We start from the raw sequence: 16,615 nt of genomic DNA on the forward strand, positions 1-16,615 counted from the left end.
AAAGCACGTGCTAAGCAACTCAGTGATACCCTGTCTCTAAATAAAATACAAAACAGGGCTGGGGATGTGGCTCAGTGGTCAGGTGCCCCTGAGTTCCATCTCTAGTACCAGAAAAAAAAATTCAATGTCCCTTAATGATAAAGCCCTAAACAAATTAGATACAGAAGGGTCATAACTAAACATAATAAAGGTTATGGATTACAGACCATTAGCCAACATCATACCGGAAGGAAAAAAAATCCAAAAGAATTTCCTCTAAAATCAGGAGAAAGAGAAGTACACCTACCCTCACAACTTACTCAATATAGTACTTAAAATTTTGATCAGAGCAACTAGACAAAAGAAATAAATAAGAGAAATACAATAGTAAAAGAGGAATTAAAAAATTCATTTGCAGACAGGTATGGTGGCACACACTTAGAATTCCAGTGGCTCTGGAGGCTGAGGCAGGAGGATCGCAAGTTCAAAGCTAGCCTCAGCAATAGCAAGGCCCTAAGCAACTTGATGAGATCCTGTCTGTAAATAAAATACAAAATAGGGCTGGGGATATGGCTCATTGGTTGAGTGCCCCTGACACCCCCTCCTCCCCCAAAAAATTCATTTACAGGTGACATGATTCTATACTTAGCAAACTCAAAGGAGTCTACTGAAAGACTCTTTGAACTGATAAATTCAGTAAAGTAGCAGGATACAAAATCAGCAGATAAAATTCAACAGTTTTTCTACACACTAATACTTAACTAAAAAAAATCATGAGAGAATCCTATCCATAACACCCTCAAAAACCAAAAAGTAAAACACAACAACAATAGCAAACAGTCCAATCTACCATCCCCCAGAAAATTCCTAAGAGTAAAATTATCCAAGAAGGTGAATGAGTTTTACAATGAAATACTTCAATATTGGAAAATACTGAAGAAATGTATTGGAGAATATTCTGGAAGATGAAAAGGTCTCCCATGTTCCTGTATTGGGAGAAAAAATATTGTTAAAATGGTTATACCACCAAAAGCAAACTACAGATTCAATGTAATCCTTATTAAATAAGTTTTTTTTTCTACAGAACTAGGGAAAAAAATCCTAAAATTCATATGGAAGCACAAAAACCCCTCAAATAGATAAATCAGTCCTCAGCAAAAAGACTAATACTGAAGGCATCAGAATACCTGATTTAAAAACATGCTATAGAACCATAATAACAAACTATTAGCATAAAATAGTGTGGTATTAGTATAAAAGCAGTTGTAGACCAATGGAATAGAATAGAGGATCCATAAATAAACCTATGAAAGGAGGGTGAATTGAGTCTAGACAAAGGTGCTGAAAACATACTTTGGGGAAAAGATGGGCTTTTCAATGAAGCTGCTAGAAAAATTGGATATCCACATATAGAATATTTAAACTAGGCCCTTATATCAGCCTATACAAAAATAAGCTCAAAAGATCTCAATTTAAGAACTGAAACATTTTAATTATTAGAAGAAAACATGGAACTTTCAAATTATTGTCCCAAGAAATGATTTCCTGAATAGGACTGCAGTAGTTCAGGAACAAAAGAAATAATTGATAAAATGAGATTACATGGAATTATAAAGCTTCTGTATAGTGAAGGGAACAGTCAACAGAGTGAAGAGACATCTGGGAGAAAATCCTTGCCAACCACTTGTCTGACAGAGTATTAATATCCAGAACATATAAATAAACAAAAACCTTAACAATGAAAGGATAGGCAATATAAAAAAATTATCTGAGCTAACAATTTTCAAAAGAAGTACAAATGGCCAGTAAAAAAGTGAAAAAATGCTCAACATCTTTTGCTATCAAAAAATGCAAGTCAGGGCTGGGGTTGTAGCTCAGCGGTAGAGTGCTCACCTTGCTTGTGGAAGTCACTTGGTTCAATCCTCAGCACCACATAAAAATAAAATAAAGGTATTGTGTCCATCTATAATTAAAAATATTTTTTAAAATGCAAATAAAAATCACATTGAAATTTTATCTCAGTCAGAATGGCTAATATCAAATTAAGCAAAACACAACACACCAATCCCTTCCAACAAACAAAATAAACAAATAAAAAGCCAAAGAAAACAAATATTGGAGAGCATTTTGGGAAAATGAAACCCTCATACACTTTTGGTTGTAATGTAAGTTAGTAAACTTACTGGGGAAAACAATGTGGCAGTTTGTTAGAAAACTAAAAATAGCTAGCTTATGATCTGAAGGAAATTAAGTTACAAAAGATATATCTGCATGCCCTTGTTTATTGCAACAGTATTTGCAGTAGTCAACATATGGGATCATCCTGTATGTCCATCAATAGATGCATGAGTAAAGAAAATATGATATATATACAAGGAAGTATTATTCAGGTATAAAAAATAAATCCTGTTGCTTGAAGTAAAATGGATAGAAATAAAGAACCTCATGTTAAGTGAAATAAGCCAGTCACAGAAAGACAAGTTTTGCATATTTTTTGCATTTGCGATAACTAAAAATAAAGAAAAAGAATAAAGGTAACAAACCATCAAAAACAACAACAACTAAAAAGATGACCTAGAATTAGAAAAGGGACTATTAAGAACTTTTATGGAATCGACAAAGACCAGGGGTATGGGGAGAAAGGTTAAGGTAAGAGGTGGGGAAGGAGTGGTGGATCAAAGCATGATGCATTCATGTATGGAATTATCACAATAGAACCCATGAATTTGTGCAGTTAGTATTTGTTAATAATTATAAGAAAAAATAAAGCTTATACTATAGTCTTGTGTGTAATAGCATCATCTCTAAAAACAAGGTATATACTTTTGTTAAAAATACTTTGTTGCTGAAAAATACTATCATCTGAGGTTTCAGCACATTGTAGTTGTTTTGTTGGTGGAGGGTCTTGCCTCAGTGTTAATGACTGCTGAGTGATCAGGGTGATGGTTGCTGAAGGTTGGTGGGACTGCCAATTTCTTAAAATAAGGCAATAATGAAGTTTGCCACATTGATGAATTCTTCCTTTAATAAAAGATTTCTCTAAGGTATGCAATCTATTTGATAGCATTTTACTCAAAGCAGAACTTCTCTCAAAAATTGGAGTCAGTTCACTCAAATCCTGTTTCTGCTTATCAACTACTTTACATAATATTCTAAATCTTTTGTTGTTAATAGGTATGACACATTATCCTTGTTGATGTGTATTTCCATCAGAGAACTCTTGGGTGACCAGATGAATCATCAATGAACAGTCATATTTTAAAAATAATCTTCTTTTGTCAGCAGCATCTCTCAAAAGTGCGCTTCAAATATTTTGTAAACTTATGTGGTTTTATCCACATTTTGTTGTTCCATTTACAGAGTACAGGCAGAGTAGATTTAGTAAAATTTTTTAATTGATTTTATTTTTAAAATACATGACAGCAGTATGTATTACAATTCTTATTACACATATAGAGAACAATTTTTCATATCACTGTATATAAAGTATGTTCACACCAATTCATGTCTTCATACATGTACTTTGGATAATGATGTCCATCACATTCCACCATCCTTGCTAATCCCCTGCCCCCTCTCTTCCCCTCCCACCCCTCTGCCCTATCTAGAATTCATCTGTTCCTCCTATGCTCCCCCTTCCTACCCCACTATGAGTCAGTCACCTTATATCAGAGAAAACATTTGGCATTTGTCTTTTTGGGATTGGCTAACTTCACTTAGCATTATCTTCTCCAACTCCATCCATTTACCTGCAAATACCATGATTTTATTCTCTTTTATTGCTGAGTAACATTCCATTGTATATATATGCCACATTTTTTAATCCATTCCTCTACTGAAGGGCATCTAGGTTTAGCTATTGTGAATTGTGCTGCTATAAACATTGATGTGGCTGTGTTCCTGTAGTTTTAGCAAAATTGTTAAGGCCTGAGATTTTTGGATTTGTTAATGAGTATTGATTTCAACTTACAATCAACTGCTGCATTAACCCCTAAGGAAAGTCAGCCTGTCATTTGAAGCTTCGAATCCAGTCACTGACTTATCCTTTCTAGCTATGAAAGTCTTAGATGGCATGTTCTTTCAATATACGGCTATTTCATCTCACTAAAGTCTGTTGTTTTGTGAAGTCAACTTCATTAATTATCTTAGCTAGATCTTCTGAATAACTTACCTCAAGTTCCATATCAACACTTGTTCTTCACTTAGCACTTTTATATTACAGATATGGCTTGTATTTTTAAAATTCATGAACCAACCTCTTAGCTTCAGATTTTCTTCAGCCTTCATAGAATTGAGAAGACTTAGGGCCTTGCTTTGCAATAGACTATAGGGGAATTTTGTTGGTTGGTTTGATCTTTTATCCAGATCACTAAAACTTTCTCCATACCAGCAATATGTTTAGCTTTCTTATTATTTGTGTGTTCACTGGAGTAGCATTTTAATACCTTTCAAGAACTCTCTTTTGCATTCAAAACTTGGCTGTTTTGCACATGAATCTTAGCTTTCAGCCCTTTTCTGCTTTTGACATTATTTCCTTACTAAGACTAATAATTTGTAATTTTCTATTTAAACTGTGAATTATGCTACTCTTCTTTTACTTCACCATTTATAGGCTATGTAAGATTATTAACTGGTCCAACTTCAATTTCACTTGAATAATTATAGGCAACTGTAAAATTATTAAAATTATTGGTCCAGCTTCAGTGTTATTCTGTCTCAGGGTGTAGAGATGGTTGAGTAGAGATTGATGGGGAAATGTACAGTCAATGGAGAAGTGAGGATACATACAGTATTACTAAAAATGTGGCACAGAGACTTGAAAATGAGCACGTCATTGGAAAAATGATATCAATTGACTTGCTCTGTATAAAGTTGTCACAAACCTTCAAGTTGTAACAGATGCAATATCTGAAAAATGCAATAGAATCAAGCACAACAAAAGGGGCATTCTTATAATTAAAATAATAGATCTTAAAAAGCCTGTTAGAGAATCAGAAGGCATTCTCTTATATTAAGAGTGTCAATGTATACATTTAGATGTTAATAAATTAAAATATAGATGTTTAAAGATCTTTTGTACAATAACACACAAACTAAATCCAGAAATGCTTAAGAATATTTGCAGGTAGGAAATGAGAACGAGTTTTAAAAAAATGAATCATAGGCAGTCTTACTGTGTGTGTATGTGTGGAGATATATAGATATATATTTGATTTTACTTATTTAATATATATCACATGAAGCTAGAATTAATTATGATATTAATATTAATTATGATCACCTTCACTTTTAAACATTTAATAGCAAACTTTATTGAGGTATAATTTACTTGTAATAACAATTTTTCTTGTTAAGCATGCAATTTAATGAATTTTGGCAAATATATATACACCCATGTAAATTCCACCAATATCAAGTTATATAACATTTTAATCACCCCAAAAAGCTCTCTTGTGCCCATTCTTAGTTATGAGTTTTCCTTTCTTTTATGGTTAACATCTTTTGTGTGTTATTTATCTAAGAAATATTTGCTTATGCCAAGGTTGTAAAGATTCTTCTTTGCTATAAGTTTTACAGTTTTAGCAGTAGGTCTGTGACCAATTTTAGGATAATTTTTGTGTAAGGTGTGAGGTACAGGATGATTCATTTTTCCCTAAAAAGATGTTCAGTTCTTCTAGCACTATTTGTAAAAATCATTCTTTCCAGATTAAATTACCATTGCAGTTTTGTTAGAGCCTAACTGACAAAATGTGTGTAGATATGCTGGACTCCCCATTGGTTTTTTTGTTTGTTTGTTTGTTTTTGATATTGGGGATTGAACTCAGGGGTACTCACTTGACCACTGAGCCGCATCCTCAGCCCTATTTTGTATTTTATTTAGAGACAGGATCTCACTGAGTTGCTTAGTGCCTTGCTGATGCTTAATCTAGCTTCGAATTTGTGATCCTCTTGACTCAGCCTCCACAGCCTTTGGGATTACAGGCTTGTGCCACCACACCTAGCTTTCTGGACTCCCCATTCTTATACACTGATTTATATGTCTATCCTACTAAACTCACCTTGATTACTGGAGCTTTAAAGTACATCTTGATATAATATAAGCTCTTCAGATTTTTCATTTTTGAAATTGACTATTTTAAATCTTTTGAGTTTGCTTATAAATGTTAGAATCAACTTTTTGGTTATTTTAAAAATCTGTTGAGATTTTGATTTAGATCGCATGTAATCAGAGATCAATTTTTTGAAAGTTATTGTTTTAACAGTGAAGAATTTTCTAATCTATGAACATGATATATCTTATTATTTCATTAGGGGCACTTTCTTAATAGGAGAATGGTTTATTTTTAAAAGACTGTCCATAAAATTTAGATAACAGGTTATATACAAATTAAGAGAACATTCCATTTGAAAAAAGAGAAGTAGATGGCAAATAATTGATTACTAATGATAATTTGTTTGAAATTAACAGTGGCACACTTTTGTATACACACTTTTGGCACATTTTCTTAGATTCTAAAGTTACTTTTAACAGTAATGGTCCTAGTGCTAGGTAATGAATTACATAGTGCCTATTCACAAATTAATCACACCCACTTTTACAATGTGTAAAAGATACTTATAATTTCCTTTCATTGAACCAGTGTACTAGAACAATCTACTGTAAAACTGAAGGATTAATATGACAATCCTTAAGATTTTTACCTACAGAAGGATGTCCACACTTTTGGCAATTTTCTTAGATTCAAAAGTTACTTTTAAAAAGTAATTCAGTAGATTTACTTGTAAATAGCCATCTTAGATTTTAAATCTTCAAAAATCCATTGTATTCCTATTGGGGCAGACTGAGATAAGGCTAAATTTTTTTCCAAGTTAATATATTGAGAAAATAGAACTGTAATTATGCACTAAATCAGTTTTGCATTTTTTAAAAAAGCAAACCAGTGAAGGAAAGGAAAAAAAGTTTGGTTTACTTATATATTTATGAATGGAAAAATTTTATAATGCAAATTCACTCATTAAAAGACTTAGGTATAAATTACATTACACATAATGCTTTTTGTTTTGTTTTGCATGTATACCTTAGAGACTCACCTAGAATGAATATGTCAGGTAAGTATTACACAAATTAGAAGCATCTTAGAATTTTTAAGTATATTTCAATACATATATTTTTATGCATGCTTTAAACTATTTTTTTAGATGAGAATCTAAACAAAAACTATGACTAGCACCAACATTTATGTTTTCTTTTTAATATTAGTCTTATATAGTATTAGTAACTATGCACACTGAAACATGTAATGGTACAATCTGAATAATGATTTGTTAAATATACCCTGATTCCCCAGAAAATGTAGGCTGATCATAAAATTAACAATGTGTAGTCCATGAGCATAAAAGATTTATACTTACAGGTGGACATTAAATATACCAACAAAACAGCATGTTCTGAAAATATGTGTACATTTTAAATATCAAGAATTAACCATAATAGTTTCACAGTATGACTCAATAATAAGAACCTACTTTAAAGGAAAAAAAAATGAAAGAAAAGAAATAATTAATCAGCATAGTGCATGATCGATTCAATGTAGTTCCAAGGGAAGAGACCACACAGTTGTAGACTCCTTCATAGTAGGCATCATCATTCTCCTTTATTCCATAAATGATTGCACCATCCATAAATGACAGTTTTTTGTATAAACTTTTGTATAATCATATATTGCAACAACTTTCTAAATATAATTCTTTGGGGCCCAGGCAGGATTTCCATCTGCATATGGATAATTATACTGAAACTACTGCAGCTTTCCTCATCTTCATAGTCCACTGGAGGAGGTGGGAGTGAGGGTAGAAATTCATCAAACTTGGGAATGTCATCTGGTGGCGATGAAGGTGGTGGAGTTTGGTCTATCAGCTATTGAATTTTGGGAATACAGTGGACTTCCATTAACATGAGGCTGAGCAGAAAATTGAGCAGTCACAGCGGGAACAGTTTGTCTGTATACACCAGTAGATGTCGAAGAAGTGGTAGAAATCTACCTGGTCATTGTGCCATACTGGGAACCAGGAGCTGATCCAACAGTGGGTGGTGAAGGTGTAGGGACAGCAGTGGGAATGCCACCAATACTACTTGCCTCCATTATTTTCTCAACTTCCACTTCCTCCATTATTTATACTGTGTGTCCTTGGTGTCTTATTTAAAGAAGCTGTCCTGCCTTGACTATGCTGACTTCCAAGTCTTGCAGGACTGGTTATATAGAAATTAGGAAATGTTGGGGGTTTATCAAGTTCCAGGGATTTATATAAGGAGTATTCCTTCCCAATGTTCCCTGGCCTGAGACATGGGAGGACTTGTTGATTTCTGAGTAGGAGGATTTGTTCTCAACAGTGTGACAGTTCTGGCAGACTGGTTATTTCCATGCTTGACACCATGGCCCACATCATCCAGAGCTGTGTAGTTGATAGATTTCCAAATATATCTTACAGTGTGCTCCATATTTGCAGGTGCTAGTATTTTGTGAGTTCTTGATGTATTCTTATTTTTGGTCAAAATACCAATCTCTCTTTGAGATACTTTCTCTTTATCAATATACACAATCTATGAGGTATGATTGATGGAAGACTGTGTTTTCTGAAGGTAAGAGGACTGGATGTCCACCAGTTGGAGTACATTGTTGGCCAGTGCATTTATTTGATAGCTAGAGAATGTGTTGCATATGCTTTGGTGTCTTCTAAAGCTTTTGTCTTGTATGTAGCCAGTGTACAGTTGTTGTCACAGTAGTCTGCAACCTGGGTCAGGTTCTGGTAACTCTACCAGTGCCCTCTTACCAGTTGCAGTCTCCTCCTCTGGTAACATCTACACCTCTACCATTTTCCACTCTTCTCCATTGCTTCCCCTTGCATTAAAGAGACAGAGGCAGCAAGGTCCACCAAGGTTTAGAGCACCTCACAGCCCAGTTACAAACTCCTCATTAGGAATTCTTTAATTTCTGTTAGCAGTATTTTTTTCTGCAAACAATTTTATACATAACTTGCTAAATTTAAGATTGTATTTTATGTTTTTTGATGTACCTAGACATGTTTCAACTTTCAGTTTCCAAGTGTTCATATCTAGTATCTATCTGCTATCTAAAGTTTTAAATATGAATTCTCCACTCTGGCTGTTGCAACTTGAAGTTTACCAGCACTGCATGCATTTTAGAAATTGTTTAGTCTATAACTTTTAGGTCATTTGTTGCCTAGCTTTGTGAAGTTTCACTCTATGTGACTTAATATTCAAAGATTCAGGAAGTTATTATGCAGGTTTGCTCCCTCTTCTTCAGTGTTCTGACCCCCAAATATAAGTTACCTCAGTCTCTTCAAAGTCTTATTTCTGTTTCCTCAACTGAGAAAACCCAACATATTCAGCTTAGGAACTCTTTTTACTGCATCATCTTCTAGAAAGGGTCACTATTTTAAAATATGGGACTATTGTCAGCCTTACTTTGTTTCATACATTCTTTTATGCTTCACAGGTTTGCACTTTTTGTCATCCAAGTATGAAAGGAATTATTTTTATATGCAGTTGTCTATTTTCTAGTAGTTAATGAAAGAAGTATAGGTCCGGTCTTTGTTATTTTCTCATGGCTAATACAAGTTGTCTTAGCAACTGCCTTCTTCTCCACTGTCCCTATGAGGACCTTAGGGATATTCTTGGAATAATTTTCATATCATTGTTGCAGACCTAACCCCCAACACACTCAGTATGCATTCTAGCAGATGAGATGATGTTCTGAATAACTTAGCTAAGTTATTTAGGGTTATTTATTATTTAGGGTTATTTATTATTTTAGGGTTCAAAATTTTGATGACATTATAGTCAGTTCCCTTTTCTTGCCTGCATATCTAACCAGTGATTTTTAAAAAATACTTAAGGTTTTGAGTTTTCTAAAATATTATATAAATATATTATAATGGATAAAGCCTTTTGAGACAGACTTATTCCACTTAGTGTAATATACTTGAGATTCAGTCTTATTGTCATAGGTATTAGCAAATTGCTCATGTTTATTGCTGATTACTATTCCTTTGTATGGAAGTACCATCAACTGCTACTACATTCATCAGTTGAAACCATTTGGATTGTTTCTGGGTTTTGGTAATTATGAATAAACTTCTATAAACAGTCACATGTAGATTTTTATGTCTCTCAGATAAATACCTAGGAATGGAATACTAGGTTGTATATTTAACTTTATAATAAAATACCAAAATACCAAACTATTTTTAAAAGCAGCTATGCTATTTTGCATTTCTTACTCAGAATGTATAAAAGTTTCAAATGCTCTTCATTATTATCAACCCTTTTCCTTTGATTTTAACTTTTCTAATAAGTGTATGATAATATTACATTTAGTTTCAATTTGTATTTCCCAATTGACTGTTAATTCTTTTAATGAATTTATATAACACCCATATATATTCTGTAGTGAAGAAGAGTCTGATATATGTGTTGTAAAGTTATTTTTCAGTCTCAATTTTTAATGTTGATAAGGTCCAATTTGTAACTTTTTTATTTTGTGGGTTGTGATCTTTGTATCTTATCTATGAAATCTATCTATCTATCTATAAATAAATAAATTTAAAGACACTTCCCATTATTTCATGTTTTAGAATTTTGGGTGACTTTTTATTGTGGTAAAATAAACAAAACATAAATTTACCATAGTAAGTATAATTTCATTGATATAAAGTGCATTTGTAATTTTGTATAACCATCATTCATGTCCATTTCCAGAACTTTTTCATCATTCTTCATAAACTTTGTACCCATCAAAGAATAAATTTTCATTATCTTCTCCTTCTAGCTCCAGGTAACCTCTATTTTACTTTTTTTATGAATTTTAAAATTCTAGGTGTCTCTAGTTATCCTTTTGTATCTGGATTATTTCACTTAGAATAATGTTTTCAAGGTTCATCCATGTGGTAGCATGTATCAAAATTTGATTAGTTTCATGGCTGAATAATATTTTGTGATATGTACATATCTCATTTAAAAATATTCTTTGTTTATGGGCACTTAAGTTGTTTTCATTTTTTGGCTATCATGAGTAATGTTGCTTTATACACTAGAGTGCATTGTGTTTGAATCATTGATTTCATTTCTTTTGAGTATTTACATACAAGTGAAGATACTGATTCACATGGTAATTTTATGTTTAATTTATGAAGAGCCACTGTGGACACACCCTTTAACATTCCCATCAGAAATTACCAACACTTGTTTCCTTCCTCTCTCCCTCCCTCCCTCCCTTCTCTTTCTTTCCTTCCCTCTCTCTCTCTTTCAAATAATGGCCATTCTAGTGAATGTGAAATGATATTTCATGTTGTTTTTGATTAGCATTTTTCTGATGACTAGTGTTGATGATCATATTTTCATGTGCTTTTTGATCATTTGTATTTTTTCTTTTGAAAATTTTTCATTTAAGTCCTCTATTTTGTAAGTTTTGTTGTTGTTACTGAACTTTAGGAGATCTTTATATATTCTTTGTATTAATCCTTTATCACATGTGATATGTGACAACTCATTGCCAAATTATAAATCAATATCATGAAAAATTTTCTTAAGTTTATTCCAAGAATTTGCTAGTTTTAGCTCTCAAATTTAGGTCTTTGATCCATTTGAGTTAATTTTTGTATATAATATAAAGTATGTATCCAATTTAATTCTTTTGTGAATATTTAATCCATATATTTTCTTTTTAGAAGTTTTATGTTTCACATTTAGGCATTTTATTCATTTTAATTTTCATGTATTATGTAAGGTCACTTATAGATTATGGATTACTGATTATGAATTAGTAAATATTTTCCTCAAAACATTGAATTGCTTTTGTATTTTTAAAAATTAGCTGAAGAGATGTCTATTCTCCAAACTCTTGTGATTCTTTTAAAACTATTGTATTTTAGTTATACAGGTTTTCCATGTAAATATTAGATTCTGCTCACTGAGTATTTTCTTGTGAGTGTGTTGAATTTGCAGAGCATTGACATCTTGTTGCTATAGTTTTCATCTGAAATGTCCTGGAAAGGCCCATATCTTAAAGGATTGGCCTTCTACCTGTTAATGGGAGGTGGTGAAAACTTTGATAGGGCCTTTGGAACAATGTTAGGTCATTTTAAGGCATGCACTTGAAGGGAATATTGAGGCTCTTGCTCCTTTCTCTCTTTTTGCTTCCCATGAATGCCTCTCTGTCATGTCCAACCGTGATGTTGTACTTCCATGGAACCATAGCCACAGGGCCAATTGATCTTGAACTGAAATCACTTAAGTTATAAATCATAATAAACTGTGGGTTTTTTTAATATTACTTATATAGCTTAAAAATTATTCTATTAGATTCTTTGTGGATCTGTAGCTGAATATCTTTCATAATCTGGAAAATTCTTAGATGTTGTAATGTCAGGAAGTTCTAACCATTTTCTCTCAAATCTCTTCTTGAATCCCATTTATACATATAGCTTTTTTTGATTTTGTTTCACAGTTCTTGTGTGGTATATTCTGTTTCGTTTTCTTTTCTCTTTCCTGTTTCTTGCTGTTCAGCTTATTTCTATACATTAAGAACTAATTGATTTATTTTTCAGCTATGTCAAGTCTACTGATAAATGCTTTAAAGACTTTAAAAAATACTTACTACTGCATTTTTTAGTTTTATCAATTCTTTTTAGCTTATTATTGTGGTTTCTGCCTCTATGATGAAATTTATCATTTATTTATGAGTTTATCCTCCTTTTTCACTCACTAGAGATTTAAACATATCAATCTTAATTAAAAAATTCATCCAATATCTGGTCGTTTCTGAGTCTGGTTTTGTTTACTGTATTCTCTCCACACAATAGATTGTTTATTCTTGATTTTTTGTATGTTTCACAATTTCTTTTTAGATATTCTTAGTTATAAGTTTATTTCAGGCAGTAGCCAAGACTCCAAAACATCCTGAGTAACATGGACTAGAAAACAGTTTTTACATGTCAGCAAGATGGAAACTCCTAGAAGGTTTTCCTTTGTCAGACTTGGCTGTAATAGGTTGGTTTCACAATTTTTGATTAAATGCTGAATAGATAGTTGAAACAGTAGAGAATTATACAAATACTGTTTTTCACTAGAAAATAGATACTCTTTTTTTCCTAGGTCATTGTGTGGATTTATGTCAACCTAGTCAGGAATTCAGCTGTTTTTGATACTATGGTTACTTTCATTTTGCCACTGGCTTCAAATTCTTCCAGCATTATTTTATTCTTGAGGGTAGAGACTGGCTGAGGTGATTGAGAATTTTTCTTCAATGTTCTGTTCTACTCTAAACTTTGTGTTTTCCTAGGTAACTGTGCCACATGGGCATTTCTTTCTATGCTTATATTCATACTCAAGAAGTAGATGACCATTGCATATTCCATGCTTGCTAGTTTTGTTTTGAGAGAGCAGGAGTATATTCTGTTGTATTAGTCTAGTTTCAGTATTAGAAAGGATTATATTCCTTGGTTTTGAGGTGGGTTTTAAAAATGATCCTGCTTCTTTTTCCTGTGCCATCAAACTTTGCCTTAATTTTTGATGGATCTTGTGTGAAATTGATTTCTCCTCCTTCCCATGATGTAGGAAGCCTCTAAAAGTCTCAGTGTAGAATCCTGGGCCTGGGACTGTTTCCTGCTTCTCCTCCAGGTGTAGAGGATGTTATTTTTATTGTTCCTCTTCCTGAATTGTCTCTCACTTGTGTACTGAATTGTAAAATTTGCTGTTTCTCCCCTAATGGCATAAGGCCTTACTTATGATAAGAGACAAGAACATTGGAAGAGCTTCATGTCTCTTGATAACAAAAGCCACCCCTCTTCTTTGGGCATGTACCACAAATAAGTGCAGTTTTGAGTCTAGTGCTCTGGCTCTGATATTTCTCTAGAACAACTGATAGGGGCCTATATGGAAGATTCTGAAAGTGGGTATGAATTCCTCATATGTTTGTAATTCCCAGTATTCTATAAGCTCATGTTTCCTGTATGTAACCTTTCATAATTAAAAAAAAAACTACCTTAAGATTCTTATTTACTTGCAAGGGGAACCAGTATTTCTTCTTCCAGTGCCCTACCATAGAAGAGCCATCCTCTCTCTTTTTTGTGGGGCCTGATTTTCTTTGATATTTGGTGATTTGATTTACTTTCTAATGTCAGTTCTGTGATGGATTTGAAGAAGTTATGGTTTAGCATTTCATTGGGATTTTTTTGTAAGTTGAAAATTATGTTCTTTCCATTTTTTTTTACATCTTAAGTGGATTAAAACTTCTAAAATGTTAAAAAATAAGTCACTTTAAGAACTTCCAACCTAATATAACACCATATTTCTCCATATAATTGTCACAGATTTTAAGTGAATTATTTATCAAAAGTAAGATATGATTATTATGGGAAGATTTTTTGTTTTCCCCTGATTTTTGACCAAATTAGCATAAATACCAAGCTTATTTTAGTATCAGCTTCTAACATTTGATGAATTTATGTCTCATACATACATTTGTCAGTGAAATATTGAAAGTATCTTTATATATATGTATATATAGACATTATGAATATATATAATATTTACTTTAATATATTTAAGTATACTTGTAGTCCTTAAAATGCCAATGTATCTATTCTTATAATTTTGAAAATGGGAAGCCTAAAATATGCACAATAGGTGCTAGAATTTATCTGATTGGATTCCATTTTAATACACATTTTTTAGCTGCTAATATTAATTTACTCTCATACTCATTGCCAACATTTGTAAATTAAAAGGGGTGACCTTTATGTCAACTGTTAAAGTAAAGGTGAAAATCATGCCCACCTAAAGTTTTCAGAAGCAGTGTGTCTCTCTATTATCTATTTATCTATATTTGGCGTCCACCTCTTATCTTTTTTCTAATCATATATTTTTTAGATGAATCTTTTTTAATTTGTTCTTTTCAAATATACAAGACAGTAGGTACCTTTTGACATATACACAGAGTATAATTCATTCTAATTGGGATCCATTTTTGAGGTTGTACATGATGTGGAGTTTCACTGGTTATGTTTTCATATATGAACATAGGAAAGATTTATCATATTCATTCTACTGTTTTTCTGATTCTCATCCTCCTCCCTTCTTTTTAATCCCTGTTTGTCTAATACAATGAAGTTTTCCAGAAAACTTCTACAACTCATAAACAAATTCAGCAAAGTAGCAGGATTTTAAATCAATATCAGTTGCATTCATATATACCAAAGATGAATCAGCTGAAAGAGAAATCAGGAAAACTATCTGATTCACAATAGCCTAAAAAAATAAAATACTTGGGACTCAATATAAAAAAGAAGTGAAAGAACTCTACAAGGAGAACTACAGAACACCAAAGAAAGAAATTGAAGAAGACCTTAGAAGATAGAGAAATCTCATATATTCTTGGATAGACAGAATAAATATTGTCAAAATGGCCATACTACCAAAGGTGTCATGCAGATTTAATGCAATTCCTATTAAAATTCCAATGATGTTGCAGGGAAATGGATGGCATTAGAGCAGATTATGCTAAGTTAAGCTAGCCAATCCCTAAAAAACAAATGCCAAATTCTTCTTTGATATAAGGAGAGCAACTAAGAACAGAGCAGGGAGGAAGAGCATGAGAAGAAGATTACCATTAAATAGGGACAAAACGTGGGAGGGAAAGGGAGAGAAAGGGAAATTGCATGGAAATGGAAGGAGACCCTCATTGTTATACAAAATTACATATAAGAGGAAGTGAGGGGAAAGGGAAAAAAAAAACAAGAGAGAGAAATGAGTTAGGATAGATGGGGTAGAGAGAGGGGAAGGGAGGGGAGGGGGGATAGGAAGGGGATAGGAAGGTCAGCAGAATACAACATACACTAGTATGACAGTATGTAAAAATGTGGATGTGTAACTGATATGATTCTGCAATCTGTATAGGGGGTAAAAATGGGAGTTCATAATTCACTTGAATCAAATGTATGAAATATGATATGTCAAGAGCTTTGTAATGTTTTGAACAACTAACAATAAAAAAAAGAAAATGTGATGTCCCGCCCAAAGTTAAAAAAAAATTCCAGTGATGTCTTCATAGAAATAGAAAAAGCAGTCATGAAATTCATTTTGAAAAATAAGTCCCAGAATAGCCAAGGATATCCTTAGTGAGAAAAGTAAAGCAGGAGGCATCACAATACCAGACCTAAAAATATGCTTCAGAATTATAGTAACAAAAATGGCATGGCATTGGTACCAAAACAGAATGAAGGTCAATGGAACAGAATAGAAGACACAGAGACAAACCCACATAAATACAGGTATCTCATACTAGATAAAGGCACATAAACATACATTGGAGAAAAGATAGCATCTTCAACAAATATTTCTGGGAAACTGGAAGTCCAAATGTAGTAGAATGAAATGGAACCCATATCTCTCACCCTGCACAAAGTCAACTCAAGGTGGATCAAAGACCTAGGCATTAGACTACAGACCCTGTGCCTACTAGAAGAAAAAGTAGGTCCAACTCTCCATTATGTTGGCTTAGGAACTGACTTCCTCAACATGGCTCATAAAGCATAGAAGTAAAATGAAGAATCAATA

At 32.8% G+C, this 16,615-nt stretch overlaps 1 protein-coding gene and 1 pseudogene across 1 annotated transcript in view; one reads left to right on the forward strand and one right to left on the reverse strand.

Annotated features, from left to right (window-relative positions):
• The window catches only part of Agbl4 (AGBL carboxypeptidase 4), a 1,469,059-nt gene that overhangs the window by 157,462 nt on the left and 1,294,982 nt on the right, over positions 1-16,615 (forward strand). The window lies entirely within an intron of this gene.
• Positions 7,541-8,923, reverse strand: LOC124109865 (abl interactor 1-like; annotated as a pseudogene).

This window comes from Marmota monax, unplaced genomic scaffold (assembly GCF_021218885.2).
Source record: "Marmota monax isolate L192 unplaced genomic scaffold, Marmota_monax_Labrador192_F-V1.1 WCK01_AAM20220418_F8-fsc00008, whole genome shotgun sequence".
In the NCBI taxonomy this organism is placed as follows: Eukaryota; Metazoa; Chordata; class Mammalia; order Rodentia; family Sciuridae; genus Marmota; species Marmota monax.